Raw genomic sequence first — 14,889 nt, 5'->3', positions numbered from 1 at the left:
TGATGCCATCCAGTCATCTCATCCTCTGTCATCCCCTTCTCCTCCTACCCACAATCCCTCCCAGCATCAGAGTCTTTTCCAATGAGTCAACTCTTCACATGAGGTGGCCAAAGTACTGGAGTTTCAGCTTTAGCATCATTCCTTCCAATGAAATCCCAGGGCTTATCTCCTTCAGAATGGGCTGGTTGGATCTCCTTGCAGTCCAAGGGACTCTCAAGAGTCTTCTCCAACACCACAATTCATTTATTAGTGCTTTATAAAAACCTTTTGGATTTATGCTAGAACAGCAGCATTCCCTGTCATTGACATGAAAAGTTCTAAATTGAGATATGTATTGTGCATAAACTTTTCTTAAAATATAACCTTCTTCTGCAAACATTGAAAAAAGATTGCAGTTTGAAGAATTAAAATTTATGTGGAAAAGTATAAGAGAATGAAGAACATTTACTATAGTTGAAAAAAAGGAAAGTATTGTAAAGTATTTGTAATATTGAGAACAGTTTGGTAATAAGATAACAGGTTAGGAAGGGAGGACAACATTTTGAAACTACCGTAGTGGGCTTCTAACAGACACATATTTCTGAGACTGAAAATGTGAGATTCCAAGGTTATCTCAGTAATTAGAAGATAACTTTTTTTTTGTACTACCATACATGTCTGGTTGCAAAAATATGAATATTATTGAAAATGATACCCAACAATGTTGCTGTATAGCACTCCCTCTTGTATAAAAAGATATCAATCATTGTTCTTGCATTGAACCTTCCACCTTTTCAGAATATGATGAAAACATATACAAACTCATTCACCATAAAGGTAATTAAAAATAGATGACAAAGTAAAGACACCCATCTGTCCATAGTTCTGCTGTAACAGTAGTCAAATAAGTCTGCTACATAAATAAGTTTAGTATATAACTGAAATGAATTCTTTCTGAAATGAAAATTATCAGTTTTAAGGATTATTTCCTGTTTTAGGAAAAAACTCTTTGGCAATTTCCTAGGACAACGTATTCTTTGACTTTCACATCAAAAGTTAAGAACTGAGAGAGAGGTATAAACCAAATGAAAAACTTTTGGCATATAAATTTCTTCTAAAACATCAAATAAAATTCAAGTTGTCAACATGATCACTGTGTCATTCAAAATTCCAAAAAAGAAAGAAAACAATTTTAAAAAGGAAAATTGCCATTGTTAGAAGAAAAAAATTCCCAAACCAGTCTTTGGAAATATTCTTATGCCTGGGAATACTAGGGTAATGTATTTGGGTACAATGGGTCAACCTCCTTTTCCAAAACTCAGTAAAAACAGACTACAGGAGAGGTACTTGACAAGAATGAGGAAGAACAGAGTAAAGACACCCATCTGTCTGCAATCTACCTGCAGCAGAAGTATCAAGCTTCTTAGATACATAATTTTGACATATAACTGAATTAAATTATCTTTGAAACAAAATATACCACTGAAAGATGTCATTAAAAGATATTAAAGTTTTACGTATTCTATCATGCTGTAGGAAAAATATTTGGCAACTTGCTAAGGCAATGGTTTCTTAGTCTTTCACATTGAAAACTGACAGAAGAATATAAACAATTGAAAATTTCCTAAGATATATATTTCTTCTAAAACCATTAAATAAAATTTGGTTGCGAAGAAGATCATGTGTTATTCAAAGTGCAAAACAAAGAATAAAAAGGAAAAGATTACTAATATTGGAAGAAAACATTGCAAGGATGACATTGGAAATATTATTATATCTGAAAATGTGTTCAGGCACAGTGGAAGAATGAGTATCAAGTTAACAGACCAAGAAAAGAAAGCAGAATTTATACAGGCTTTGAAGATTCAATGAGTAGCCAAGCTTTACTCAGCCTGTTAGTGGTCTTTGATCTCTGCAGGTTTAGGAAAGTCTCATTGACCTAAACGTGGGCCCTAGATATTGGAATTAGCCAGAGGACCTAATTGTGATGTGTTCTGACAAACAGAAGGAACACAGTTCCTGTCAACCTAATATCGTCAATTTCCTCACCTTTTAAGTAAGCCTATGCTGCTGCTGCTGCTGCTGCTAAGTCGCTTCAGTCTTTTCCGACTCTGTGCAACCCCACAGACGGCAGCCCACTAGACTCCCCCGTCCCTGGGATTCTCCAGGCAAGAATACTGAAGTGGATTGCCATTTCCTTCTCCAATGCATGAGAGTGAAAAGTGAAAGGGAAGTTGCTCAGTAGTGCCAGACTCTTAGCGACCCCATGGACTGCAGCCTACAAGGCTCCTCCGTCCATGAGATTTTCCAGGCAAAAGTACTGGAGTGGGTTGCCACTGCCTTCTCCAAGTAAGCCTATAACATTGCTCAAAAAAGAAAAAAGTTAATGTTAACAGGAAAGAAATGATATGGAATGGAATAAGGAGGTATTGAAATAGGTTTTTAGAAGTGGAAATTAACGAAGAGAACTCTCTATGGACAAGTCTATAACTAACATTTGGAGAGATAAAAGTAGACATCCAAAAATTGTGCAATACAAAGAAAGCATATGGATTAAGAGACTGGGAACGTCAAGGCCTCAAAAAATTACTTATGTAAAATAGGTTTGTGAGAAACATGTTTAAGAATACTTACCATTTTTTCCCTAAGGTTCTTTAGAAAAATAAAATGAGAAGTTTAAGGGCAAAGTCATGGAAATGGTACATTAGAAAACAAAATTTATTATAAAATTCATATTTATTTCTTAACTATCTAAATGCAAATACACAAACATGCCCACACACATATACAGAGTGGCTGAGAGCTCACTTGGTTAAAAGATTATTCTCTCAAAGGGAATATGGGTAAAAAGTAAACGTATTGTATTAATTGTGAAAAAAATTTAAAATGATAATTCCAAAGTCTACATTTAAAAAATATTCATTATCTATATTGAATATACTACTGTTGTTGCTTTTCAGCTTATTATGTCTAATTTGTCACTGGGCTTTTACTCTATAAATGGAGTCAACTTCATCAGTGCTATACTTAAGATAGATTGCAACAACAGGACAAATCACAGAAACACCTATGTGGGAAATTGACTAACAAATAAATATGACACACAACCATTGAAAGGACATAAAAATGAGATAAAATCATACAAGAATGTGTGTACTGACTCTGAGGAAGATGATGATCGAGCATTGAAGGCAAACTTACAAGAGAAAAATGAAGCTATGACTAGGTACACAGGGAAATTGTGAACAAGATTTGCCTTTTTTTTTTTTTTTGGAACACTTACTGACAAAATCAAAGGCACAAGTAGATGATTCATGCCTAAAGAAGTAACTTGTTAAGAATGATGGAGGACAGTATTTTTAAACACTGCCATATTTTTCTGTGGAGTTCTAACCAACACACATTTATAAATATTTGAACCATGAGAGTCAAAGGCTATTTCAGCAATTAGAGGGAAATGAGTTGTACTTCTTATATGCCTGAGTTCAAGACTTCCCTGGTGACTCAGACGGTAAAGCATCTGCCTACAATGTGGGAGACCTAGGTTTGATCCCTGGGTCAGGAAGATCCTCTGGAGAAAGAAACGACAACCCACTCCAGTACTCTTGCCAAGAAAATCCCATGGATGGAAGAGCCTGGTAGGCTACAGTCCATGGGGTCACAAAGAGTCAGACATCACTGAGAGACTTCACCTTCACCTTATGTCTGAGTTCCAAAAAGAATAAGAAAAAAAAAAAAAAAGAATAAGATTGAAAATGACACCAAGAAAACAGGTAGTATAGCTCACCCTTAGTGATAAAAATCATATCAATAATAGGTCTTGCCTTAAGCCATTTCTTTTCAGAACTCACAGACAGCAAACAAAAGCTCATTTGCAAGAGAGGTACTTGAGAAGACATGAGGAGGACAGAGTTTCTCTGTCCACAAATCTACCCTGTAACAGTGGTCATTTAACTCCTGTGAAAATATGTTAATTTGATATATTCCTGAGTTGAATTATCTTTGAAATAAAAATTATCACTGAAAATTGTCATTAAAGTATATTAAAATTATTAAAATTTTATCCTTTTGTAGGAAAATGTAATTCTCAGTGACTTCGAACGTATTGATTTCTTTATCTTTCACATCAAAAGTCAAGAAGTAAAAGAGAATATAAACAATTGAATATTTCCTAAGATATAAATTTCTTCTGCAATCATTAAGCAGAATTCAGATCACCATGATGACCTGTCATTTACAATATAAACAAAAAGCATAAAAAGATGGTTACTATTCTTGGAATAAAAAAAATCTAAAAATAACATTGGAAATATTCTTAAAACTAAGAGTGCTTGGGTAAAGTACTCAAGGACATGGAAGAATGTGCCTCAAGTTTATGAATGATGGAAAGATAGCAGAATTTGCACAGGCTTTGAAGGGACAATGCTTCCCTTGTAACTCAGCTGGTAAAGAATCCACCTGCAATGCAGGAAACCCTGATTCGATTGCTGGGTTGGTAAGATCCCCTGGAAAAGGAACAGCTATCCACTCCAGTATTCTGGCCTGGAGAATTTCATAGACTATCCATGGAGTGGCAAAGAGCTGGACACAAATGAGTGACTTTCACTCACTTTCACTTTGAAGGGACAATGAATATGGAAATTTGACTCAGTCTTTTAAGCATTTTCTTTCATCACTGCAGGTCTGAGAAGGTCTCATTGACATACATGTGGACCCATGAAGTTGGGTTTTCTTGGGAGTTCTAACTAGGGATGTGTCCTGAGAGATAAATAGAGTGGAGCCCAGTGCCTTTTAACTTAATGTTCTTCATCTCATCACCATCTTAGTGAACCTATAACAAGTCACTAAAAGGGTTCCCTCATGGCTCAGATGGTAAAGAATTTGCCCACATTGTGGAAGACTTGGGTTGAATCCCTGGGTTGAGAAGGTCCCTTGGAGAAGGGAATGACAACCCACTCCAGTATTCTTGACTGGAGAATTCCATGAACAGAGGAGACTAGTGGGCTATAGTCCACAGGATTGCAAAGAGTCGGACAAGAATGGGCAACTTTCACTTCACTAAAATAGGAAAAAGCTAATGTTAATAGGACAAAAATGATACGGATACACACTACTATATGAAAAATAGTCAACAAGGACCTACTCTATAGTACAGGAAACTCTACTTACTCTAATATTTATTAATGTCAAATGGGAAAAATTTGAAAAAATAGACACACGTCTATATAAATGAATTACTTTCCTGTACACCTGAAATCACGATGGTGTGATCACTCACCTAGAGCCAGACATCCTGGAATGTGAAGTCAATTGGGCCTTAGGAAGCATCACTACACACAAAACTAGTGGAGGTGATTGAATTCCAGTTGAGCTCTTTCAAATCCTAAAAGATGATGCTGTGAAAGTGCTGCACTCAATATGCCAACAAGTTTGGAAAACTCAGCAATGGCCACAGGACTGGAAAAGGTCAGTTTTCATTCCAATCCCAAAGAAAGAAAAAGGCCAAAGAATGCTCAAACCATGGCACAACTGCACTCATCTCACACACTAGTAAAGTAATGCTTAAAATTCTCCGAGCCAGGATTCAGCAGTATATGAACCATGAACTTCCAGATGTTCAAGCTGGCTTTAGAAAAGGCAGAGGAACCAGAGATCAAATTGCCAAATCTGCTGGATCATCGAAAAAACAAGAAAATTCCAGAAAAATATCTACTTCTGCTTTATTGACTATGCCAAAGGCTTTGGCTGTGTGGATCACAACAAACTGTGGAAAATTCTTCAAGAGTTAGGAATACCAGACCACCTGACCTGCCTCTTGAGAAATCTATTTGCAGGTCAGGAAGCAACAATCAGAACTGGACATGGAACAACAGACTGGTTCCAAATCGGGGAAGGAGTACATCAGGGTTGTATATTGTCACTCTGCTTATTTAACTTATATGCAGAGTACATCATGAGAAATGCTGGGCTGGATGAAGCACAAGCTGGAATCAAGATTGCTGGGAGAAATATCAATAACCTCAGATATGCATATGAAACTACCCTTATGGCAGAAAGTGAAGAAGGACTAAAGAGACTCTTGATGAAAGTGAAAGGGAGAGGGAAAAAGTTGGCTTAAAACTCAACATTCAAAAAATTAAAATCATGGCACCTGGTCCCATCTCTTCATGGCAAATAGATGGGGAAACAATGGAAACCATGACAGACTTTATTTTCTTGGGCTCCAAAATCACTGCAGATCGTGACTGCAGCCATGAAATTAAAAGACACTTGCTCCTTGGAAGGAAAGTTATGACCAACCTAGATAGCATATTAAAAAGCAGAGACATAACTTTGCCAACAAAGGTCCGTCTAGTCAAAGCTCTGGTTTTTCCGGTAGTCATGTATGGATGTGAGAGTTGGACTGTGAAGAAAGCTGATCACTGAAGAATTGATGGTTTTGAATTGTGGTGTTTGAGAAGACTCTTGAGAGTGAGTCCCTTAGACTACAAGGCGATCCAACCAGCCCATCTTAAAGGAAACCATTCCTGAATATTCACTGGAAGGACTGATGCTGAAGCTCCAATACTTAGGCCACCTGATTGGAAGAATTGACTCATTTGAAAGGAGCTTGATGCTGGGTAAGATTGAAGGTGGGAGGAGAAGGGGATGACAGAGGATGAGATGGTTGGATGGTATCACTGACTCAATGGACATGAATTTGAGCAAACTCCAGGAGACAGTGAAGGACAGAGCAGCCTGTCATACTGCAGTCCATGGGGTCGCAAAGAGTTGGACACAGACTGAGCAACTGAACTGGGCTTCCTTAGTGGTTCAGATGATAAAGAATCTGCCTGCAGTGTAGGATACTCCGTTTCAATCCTCTGTCAGGAAGAGCCCCTGGAGGAGGGCATGGCAACCTGCTCCAGTATTCTTGCCTGGAGAATTCTGTGGACAGAGGAGCCTGGCAGGCTACAGTTCAAAGTGTCACAAAGAGTCACAAATGACAAGTGACTTGGCACACATGCACACATTTGAGTCAATGCCTAAATGAAATAATCTGAATTAAATCTCATGAAAGGAAGGGAAATGAAATATTCAATTCCAGTGAAACAAGTTTTAAATTACAGGACAACAATCTGTATTAGACAAACATGTTACATCAGCCACACTGAATATGACAGTATTTCAGTGGTATGTGATCACTAGCTTTAACTAGATTGGAATAAAACATCGGCAGAGATTGCAACTCTAGGATGGATCATAAAAATACCAATGGGGAAAATTGAATAACAGCAGAATATGCCAAATATCCTTGAAAAGAGAAAGAAATGAGAGAAAAATCACACAAGAATATTCATACACTATCTTTGAAAACGATGGTAACTGAACATAAGTGATAAAAATACAGTATCAGATGGATCCAGGACTAGGTACACAGGGAAACACATTAATAGGACTTGCCACTTTTCTCCCACATTTATTCATAAAGTCAAAAGAACAAATAAACAATTCACTCAAAATGAAAATAAAAAGTCAGGAAGGAAAGAGGACAAAATTTCCAACCTACTGGAGTTATCTGTGAGGTTCTTATAGACACATGTTCCTGAGCACTGAAACCGAGAGATTCCAAGGCTATCTCATTAATTATAAAATAATATTATGCTTCTATGCCTAGGTACAAAAAAGAATATTATTGATAATGACACCAGGTAAAGTGGTAGTATAGCAGCCCTTCTTGGATAAAAACCTATCAATCATTCTTTCACTGGGCCTTCCACCTTTTCCAGAACAGAATGAAGCCATATATCAATGCATATACCAGAGAGGTACAGGAGTCAAATTCAGAGATGGAAAATAGAATGGTGTTTTAACATGGTGGGGGAGAGGAAATGGAATGTTTGTTTAATGGGAACAGAGTTTTAACTGGTGAAGATGAAAAAGTTCTAAAGTTGGAGAGTGCTGATGGTTGGAGAAAAATGTGAATGTACTTAATGCTACTGAATTGTACACTTAACATGGCAAATCTTATGCTGTTTATTTTACCATGATAAAAAAAAAAAAGAGAGACAAGAGAAGGACAGAGTAAAGGCGCCTGTCTGTCCACAATTCTAGCTGTAACTGTAGTCAGATAAAACCTGCTATATGAATAAATTTGATGTTTAACTGAATTGAATTATTTTTGAAGTGAACATTATCACTAAAAATGTCTTTAAGAAATGTCAAAGTTTCAGGATTATATCCTGTTGCAGGAAAAAAAGTTCTTTGGTTACTTCTTATGACAATGTTTTCTTTGACTTTCACATCAAAAGTTAAGAACACAGAGCTGAAAAATTCTTGGAATATATATTTCTTCTTAAAACAGGAAACAAAGTTTGGGTTGCCAAGATGTTCATTGTGGCATTCAAAATGAAAACAAAAAATCAAATAAAAAGAAAATAATTACCATTATTGGAAGAAAAAAATTCCAAGAATAAATGGAAATATTCTTATGCCTGGGAATGCTAGGGCAATATATTTGGGTACCATAAAAGAATGTGTCAAGTTTATGGACCAAGAAAAGAAAGCAGAATTTACACAGGCTTTGAAAGGACAATAAATAAACAAACTTCACTCAGCCTATTAGGTGTCTTCTTTCATCTCTGCAGATTTGGGAAGGTCTCATTGACCTAAATGTATGCCCTTTAAAATAAAAAATGATGAAGATTCTGACTAGGGATGTGCCCAGAAGATAAATAGGATGGAACCCTGTGCTTTAAATTTAATGTCCTTTATCTAATCAAGTTTTCAGTAGGCCTATAACAAGTCTCTGGAAAACAGAAAAAGTTGATAAGTGTAGGAAAGAAATGATATGGAATGGGAAAAGTGAAAATTGAAATGGCTTCTAGGAGGAGAAACTAAATGGAAAGAACATTCTCTGAATGTCTATAACAAATTTGGAGATATAAGACAGACATCCAGGGAAGGGCAAGACAGGGAAACCTATGGATTAAGAGAGTGGGAATTGTTAGGTGTCAAGAAATTAGTCATGTAAAATTCATTTATGAGTAATAAGTTTTACTTGCCAGTCCTTTCCTGAGGTTCTTTAGAAAAATAAAATGGAAAGTTTAAGGTCAATCATGGAAATTCAAGAGACAAAATTTGTGGAAAATATTGATACATATGATATCATGTATCATACATGTGTCATGTTTAAAATGAGAACTAACACACAGACACAACAGAAACACACAGAAAACAAGTGATTCTGGGAAAACTGGTCAACCACCTGTAAAAGAATGAAACTGGAACACTTTCTAACACCATACACAAAAATCAACTCAAAATGGATTAAAGATCTAAACCTAAGACCAGAAACTATAAAACTCCTAAAGGAAAACATAGGCAAAACACTTTCTGACATAAATCACAGCAGGATCCTCTATGACCCACCTCTCAGAGTAATGGAAGAAAAGCAAAAATAAACAAATAGGACTTAATTAAACTTAAAAGCTTTTGTACAATGAAGGAAACTATAAACAAGGTGAAAATATAGCCTTCAGAATGGAAGAAAATAATAGCAAATGAAGCAACTGACAAAGAATTAATCTAAAAAATATACAAGCAGCTCCTGTAGCTCGATACCAGAACGACCCAATCAAAAAATGGGCCAAACAACGAAACAGACATTTCTCCAAAGAAGACATACAGATGGCTAACAAACACATGAAAAGATGCTCAACATCACTCATTATCAGAGAAATGCAAATCAAAACCATAATGAGGTACCATCTCATGCCTGTCAGAATGGCTGCTATCAAAAAGTCTACAAAAAATAAATGCTGGAGAGAGTGTGGAGAAAAGGAACCTTCTTACACTGTTGGTGGGAATGCAAGCTAGTACAACCACTATGGAGAACAGTGTGGAGATTCCTTAAAAACTGGAAATGGAACTGCCATATGACCCAGCAATCCCACTACTGGGCATGCATACTGAGGAAACAGGAATTGAAAGAGACACGTGTATCCCAATGTTCATTGCAGCACTATTTACAATAGCTAGGACATGGAAGCAACCTAGATGTCCATTGGCAGACGAATGGATAAGAAAGCTGTGGTACATATACACAATGGAGTATTACTCAGCTAGTAAAAAGAATGCATTTGAATCAGTTCTAATGAGGTGGGTGGAACTGGAGCCATATATTATATATAGAGAAGTAAGTCAGAAAGAAAAACCACAATACAGTATATTAACACATATATATGGAATTTAAGATGGTAATGATGACCCTATATGTGAGACAGCAAAAGAGATACAGATATAAAGAATAGACTTTTGGACTCTATGGGAGAAGGTGAGGGTGGGATGATTTGAGAGAATAGCATTGAAACATGTATATTACCATATGTCAAATATATTGCCAGGCCAGGTTTGATGCATGAGACAGGGCATTCAAAGCCGTTGCACTGGGACAACCTTGAGAGATGGGGTGGGAAGGGAGATGGGAGCGGTTTCTGGATGGGGGACACATGCACATCCATGACTGAGTCATGTCAATGAATGACAAAAACCACTACAATATTGTAAAGTAATTAGCCTCCAATTAAAAGAATTAATTAAACACACATACACACACACTGTGGACTGTGAATGAAAGTTCAGTTTTAAAATATAGTATTTTCCTGAAAGAGAACAGGGGTAAAAATAAAAGTCTGGTCTAAATTGGGAAAAAGTATTAAAATGTCAGTTTTGAAGTTGACCTTTTCGAGATGATCTTTACCTATGTTGACGGTACTAATGTATAATTATTCAGTTTATTAGTTCTAAAAATTTGTCTATTACTTAATAGGTGGGGTTAAATTGATGATTGTAATAACTAAAATGTTAAGAGCCACAAAGATTGTCCAATATCTTGAACCAGTGTTGTCAAAGAAATACAGGGTTTGTAGACTGGATGATTCTATTCACGTTTGTCAATAAATGAATATATAAACTCAGTTCAGTTCAGTTCAGTTGCTGAGTCGTGCCCGACTCTTTGCGACTCCATGGACTGCAGCACACAAGGCCTCCCTGTCCATTGTCAACTCCCGGAGTTTACTCAAACTCACATTCATTGAGTCAGTGATGCCATCCAACCACCTCACCCTCTGCGTCCTCTTCACCTCCTGCCTTCAATCTTTCCCAGCATCACGGTCTTTTCAAATGAGTCAGTTTTTCACATCAGGTGGCCAAAGCATTGGAGTTTCAGCTTCAGCATCAGTCCTTCCAATGAATATTCAGGACCAATTTCCTTTAGGAGGGACTGGTTGGATCTCCTTGCAGTCCAAGGGACTCTCAAGAGTCTTCTCCAACACCACAGTTCAAAAGCATCAATTTTTCAACCCTCAGCTTCCTTTTATAGTCCAACTTTCACATCCATACATGACTACTGGAAAAACCATAGCCTTGACTAGACGGACCTTTGTTGGCAAAGTAATATCTCTGCTTTTTAATATGTTGTCTAGGTTGGTCATAGCTTTTCTTTCAAGGAGTAAGCATCTTTTAATTTCATGGCTGCAGTCACCATGTATAGCGATTTTTGAGCCCCCGAAAATAAAGTCTGTCACTGTTTCCACTGTTTCCCCATCTATTTGCCATGAAGTGATGGGACCAGATGCCATGATCTTAGTTTTTTGAATATTGAGTTTTAAGTCAACTTTTTCACTCTCCTCTTTCATCAAGAGGCTCTTTAGTTCTTTGTTTTCTGCCATGAGAGTTGTGTCATCTGCGTATCTGAGGTTATTGATATTTCTCCTGGCAATCTTGATTCCAGCTTGTGCTTCATCCAGCCTGGCATTTCTCATGATGTACTCTGCATATAAATTAAATAAGCAGGGTGACAAAATACCCTCGACATACTCCTTTCCCTATTTGGGACCAGTCTGTTGTTCCATGTCCAGTTCTAACTGTTGTTTCCTAACAGATTTCTCAAGAGGCAGGTCAGGTGGTCTGTTATTCTCATCTCTTTAAGAATTTTGCACAGTTTATTGTGATCCACACAGTCAAAGGCTTTGGCATAGTCAATAAAGCAGAAATAGAACTCTCTTGCTTTTTTGATGATCCAACGGATGTTGGCAATTTAATCTCTGGTTCCTCTGCCTTTCTAAAACCAGCTTGAACATCTGGAAGTTCATGGTTCATGTGCTGTTGAAGCCTGGCTTGGAGAATTTTGAGCATTACTTTATTAGTGTGTGAGATGAGTGCAATTGTGCCATAGTTTGAGCATTCTTTGGCATTGCCTTTCTTTGGGATTGGAATGAAAACTGACCTTATATATATATATGAACTAGTGTTATGCAAATTTCTATTTTAGCTAAAGTCTAAGTGAAGCAGGTCTTTCATGTATGAAAACACGTGAAGGAAATGTATAAGTACTAAGTGATAGTGAAAGGGTTTGTACATCAAAAGACTGAGCATATAGTGGAGAAAACTCACACTTCAGAAGCTTGAAACTGGTAAATCTTTGTAATATACAAATATTAATATTTTGTTGACAAAAAGAAATGTCTGCCTAGATTGTATCAAGAAGAGAAAATCACAGAAGTACTAATGGGGAAAATGGAATGCCAAATGCAGAAGGCAAACTAAATTTGGGAAGATTAAATAAAAAGACAAATCATGTAAGCTATTTGTATGATGGTGTTTAGAAACATGGAAATAGATTGTTGGGGAAAAGGGTATAAAAACACAGATGAAACCATGCGTATATTCACAGTGAAATACATTGTGACTCATACGTTTTCTTTCTTCACTCTAATTGATCAACAAAAGAAAAGAAATTCAATTCATTCAAAAGAGAGAACAATGTCAGGAAGGGACTAGGTCAAAAATTGGGAAAAACTTCCTTGGTTTACTTTTGGTTCAAATGGACCACTGTTTATTAAAATTAAAACCAAAAGTTTCAAAGTCCACCATACTAATGAGAAATAACCATTTTCATTCCATACATTCCATTGTGCAAAATCACCCAAGATTGGAAGTGGCCCCATCAGAAGAGTTAAATTAGGATTTCTGAGTTCATCAGTATCAGATCCTTGGTTTTGTGTTACCACTTCTACCTATTTCAGAATAGAAAATTAGCATGAATAGATGTATGAGCAACATATTTAAAAAGTGATGAGGAAATATAAAGGGACCTTTAGTACACGTGGATCAGTAACCACTTTTAGCCTCCTATAGTGCTAAATTCTATATAAAAATATCAATGAAAAACATAAAGAGAATAAAGGAGATAAACATTTAGTATTTGAATTAGTGTTTTCTGAATAAAGCTTTTAAATATGCATTTTGCGCCAATAGAAATCTTGAGTTCAAAGCCTGCATAATACTGTGGGGCTTCCTTATTGGATAAAGCATTTGTATACCTGTAAACAACTGGGTAATAAGATCAGGGGAATGGGAGAGTAGGGTTAGCACTCACATGTAATCAAGGAACATCATCTGAATTAATAGTCTTTGAAAGAGCAGAAGGCAGAACAATTTACTCAACAAATTTGGAATCTTCTCTTCACTTAAGTTTTGGGTCAGTATTGATCACATAGTTATTGTTCCTTGAACTTGAAAGGTCACAATGACTCAACATCGGCGGTCATTTCCCACTCCCATGAAAACATCTATTGCATGGGAGTGATGTGGTGATCAGCCTGATATCACTCATCCCTACAAAAATTAGAATCAAATCAAGACAACTTTCAGGAGACATAAAAAGGAAGAAAGGAAACCAATGAGGTTTATAGAAAAGACTAGGTATATAATGAAAAGCAAGGAATAGGAAGAGTTGGAACTAGGGAAAAACAGATAGAAGAAGTTGATATGAAAGTAGTCCATATACAAACAATTGGAGAGGGATCAGGGGAAGAATGAGTGAATGGATGCCAAAGAGAGAGAAAGGGAGGGAATGATACTAATCATTTAAATGATTATGGGAAGAGTGTCTGAAATATTTACCAATTTTCCCCCCTAAAATATCCAAAAAATAAAATGAAGATATCCATGTAAATATCAAAAGATACAAACACATAATAACTCTAATCTACTGTAAAATTTGCATTTACAGTTCAATTTATTAGTGTTCAGAAACACAAAACACTCATATAGAACATGCATATACACAGAAGAGATCAAATAGGAATATCAATACCCACAACCTAACACATCCATAGTGAGAAACCCTCCATTTGCTCACTGTATCTCCAGAAATTCAGAGGGGGCCAAAATTAAGTCAATTTACCATACTGAGAGAGAATTTTAGGAATGCTAGTCCTAGAAGTTACCTTTTTAAAAGGTTTTTAATCACTTGTGACACTAGTTAGGCATTCATTGTTTTAAGTTGAAGTACAAATGATTTATAACATTATGTTAAAGTTTCAGCTGTACAGCACAGTAATTCACATATATATATATATGCACACATATTTTTCAAATTCATTTCCATTATAGATTATTATAATGTATTGGATATAGTTCTTTGTGCTATACAGTGAAAGAAAGTGAAAGTGAAGTCGCTCAGTCGTGTCCGACTCTTTGCGACCCCGTGGACTGTAGCCTACCAGGCTCCTCCGGCCATGGGATTCTCCAGGCAAGAATACTGGAGTGGTTTGCCATTTCCTTCTCCAGGGGATCTTCCTGATCCAGGGGTCGAACCCGGGTCTCCTGCATTGCGGGCAGATGCTTTAACCTCTCAGCCACCAGGGAAGCCCTGTGCTATACAGTAGGTCCTTGTTTTTCATCTGTTTTATATGTAGCAGTGTTTATTTGTTAATTCCTTACTTCTATTTACCCTACCCACTCTTTCTTTGATAACCAGAAGTTTGTTTTCAATGTCTCTGAGTCTGTTTCTGTTTGTAAATAGGATTTTGGTATTATTTTTAATATTCCATATAAAAGTGAATATTATATAATATTTGTCTT

The 14,889-nt window shown here is 36.5% G+C and overlaps 1 protein-coding gene across 8 annotated transcripts in view; it reads right to left on the bottom strand.

Annotated features, from left to right (window-relative positions):
• Nucleotides 1-14,889, bottom strand: part of LOC105603754 (butyrophilin subfamily 1 member A1-like) — a 71,834-nt gene that overhangs the window by 47,429 nt on the left and 9,516 nt on the right. The gene's annotated exons all lie outside the window — the stretch shown is intronic.

Source organism: Ovis aries, chromosome 20 (genome assembly GCF_016772045.2).
Source record: "Ovis aries strain OAR_USU_Benz2616 breed Rambouillet chromosome 20, ARS-UI_Ramb_v3.0, whole genome shotgun sequence".
Taxonomy (NCBI): domain Eukaryota; kingdom Metazoa; phylum Chordata; class Mammalia; order Artiodactyla; family Bovidae; genus Ovis; species Ovis aries.
Note: the sequence above shows the minus strand (reverse complement) of the source record. Positions and strands in the feature narration are given on the sequence as shown.